Consider the following 2,458-nt stretch of genomic DNA (forward strand, 5'->3'; position numbering starts at 1 on the left):
GAATGTGCAGCAAGGCAGAGGAGACCATCAGCCACATCATCACCGGATGCACAGTGCTGGCCCCAACCGAGTACATAAATCGCCACAACAAGGTAGCCAGCTATCTGCACTGGTCAATCTGCACTGAACTTGGTGAGCAAGTACCTGACAAGTGGTATGAACATACTCCGAGCCCAGTTACGAACATCAGAGATACTAACATAATGTGGGATATGGCAGTGCATGACAGATCGCACGATACCTGCAAACCGCCCTGATATAGTGCTCCACAACAGGAAAGAAAAACGATGCCTGTTGATTGACGTAGCCGTACCAGATAATTCTAATATCATGATGAAGAAAAGAGACAAACTCACCAAATACAAAGATCTGGAGATCGAAATTAGGAGTATGTGGAATACTAATACGAGAATTGTACCAGTGGTGGTTGGAGCCCTTGGCTATATAAAGAATGGTTTTGAGAAGAACCTTAAAGAACTCCCTGGCTACCACACTGCCCAAGAAGGGCAGAAACTCGCACTACTGGGAACAGCACACATCCTGCGAAAAATTCTGGAAAGAATCCCTATGTCCCAGGTTGGGACACGGCCAACCCAGAAGCCACCGGCTAATGCCATGATCCACTTTGGAAATAATAATAATAATGATGATGATGATGGTGATGATGATGATGATAATGATGATGATGATGATGATGATGACATATAACTGCTAACCGTGACTGCACTCACCCTGGTGTATACGGTAGACAGAGCTGATGGTGTTGCCGCCCCCGCACGTCACACTGACGTCGGCGACACACGGCAAATCACAGTCACTCTCCGCTAGCCGTCCTAGTTTGCCGGGCTCATTGCCACACCGGCAATTCAAGCCGTCCAGACCTATGTAACAGAAGGTGGTTATTGTCGGGACGCGGGGTTGGACCGAGTTAATTTTCCCGGCTCCCGTCCCCGTTCCCGTCCCACGCCCCTACGCCACGCCCTGCTCCCTCACCACCACGCTCCCTCCCCGCTCCCGTCCCCGTCCCCGTCCCCNCTTCACTCCGCCAAGTATCCTTCGCTACACTCAACTTATAGTTAGTGCAGCGTGTGGAACTCTCTACCGCGCAGCAGTCTAAGTTCAATGGCCGACCCTTGTGTGGAAAAATACCTTGAAAATGCCTCGTACCGGGCCTCGTGGCGCCATCTATGGGACGCCATATGTACGAGAATAACTTCACGGCGTGAAACGGAAGAAATGCAAACTCGCTTTTCTAGAGGAAAAGCAAACGCGCCAGCCAGCAAACGAGCAATTACGAGCATTTGTATTTATTCTCGACCTACGTGCATAGTCGAAAGGCTTGTGGAATCGCCACAACTCCTCAATTGACCGATTATAGCGCTTTATCCCCTTCCCAAAGGGCACTGTCGAAACAGTGTTCTAAACAGGGCAGCTAATCCGATAAAATGTGCTGCTCCGCGGCGCTGTTCGCGCTTCGCGCGGATATCCGGCTGCAGATCGTCTAGAATAATTTTATGGTGCATTAAGCAGAATTCTTCGATCTCTAAAACAAGACCAACCGCTTGTCAATACGATACTCCTAGGCTGAGATATTGGCTCCGAAACCTCCCCTACCACATGCCTCACGCCGCCTCGCATACACTTTATTCAGCTACCTCAACGCCCTTAAGCATTGCTTCGGGAAAGTTCGGTTTTTCCGCGATAAATTTATGAATGGACGGCGCTTCGGTTATCATAGGTGACTTTTTCAGGGGCATCGCCTATGCCCTTATCTTCCATTATCTTTCCTAGCACGGCTAATGCCCGTCATGATGGAGCCGGCAATGTTTTCTAAATTAAGTGTCTACAACGCAGTTCAGTTACTATATGGTGTAGTAAGAGTACCAAATTACGGCATGTGACATCAATTATCAGCGCTCCAAGCGTTGACGGAAACCGATAGCCAAAATGCTTAGGGGCGTTGAGGTAGCTGAATAAAGTGGATGCGAGGCAGCGTGAGGCATGTGGGAGGGGAGGTTTAGGAGCCAATATCTTAGCCTAGGAGTATCGTATTGACAAGCGGTTGGTATTGTTTTAAAGAGCAAAGAATTCTGCTTAATGCAATACCATAAAATTATTCTAGACTTGCAAGCAAAGTAGAATAATGTTGTCGTGAAATAGCACTATTTTCCCGTTTTTCCGTTATTTTCCCGTACACTCTAGGTATTATTAGCTCTTGATATAATTCGCACGTACACTTACCTAGCGTCCACGCCGCCGCCGCCGCTACCAAGCAGACGATGTTAAGACGGCACCACACAACTCTCATGACTAACTTCTCACACACCTGTGTCGCTGCAGGGGCGCGGAGGTAGAGAGGGATGGATGGAGCGAGAGCGCGTGAGTTAGTGACGGAGAGAGAGAGAGACAGAGAGAGTCAGACAGAGAGGGAGAGAGAGGCACACAGAGACGGAGAGAG

At 49.0% G+C, this 2,458-nt stretch overlaps 1 long non-coding RNA gene across 1 annotated transcript in view; it reads right to left on the reverse strand.

Annotated features, from left to right (window-relative positions):
• LOC106818753 overlaps positions 1 to 2,458 on the reverse strand; it is a 32,446-nt gene that overhangs the window by 6,158 nt on the left and 23,830 nt on the right. Inside the window, exon 2 of the long non-coding RNA XR_001395292.1 lies at positions 732 to 881. This is a non-coding gene — a long non-coding RNA (uncharacterized LOC106818753). The remainder of the gene's footprint in view (positions 1 to 731; positions 882 to 2,458) is intronic.

This window comes from Priapulus caudatus, unplaced genomic scaffold (genome assembly GCF_000485595.1).
Source record: "Priapulus caudatus unplaced genomic scaffold, Priapulus_caudatus-5.0.1 Scaffold2494, whole genome shotgun sequence".
Classification (NCBI taxonomy): Eukaryota; Metazoa; Priapulida; class Priapulimorpha; order Priapulimorphida; family Priapulidae; genus Priapulus; species Priapulus caudatus.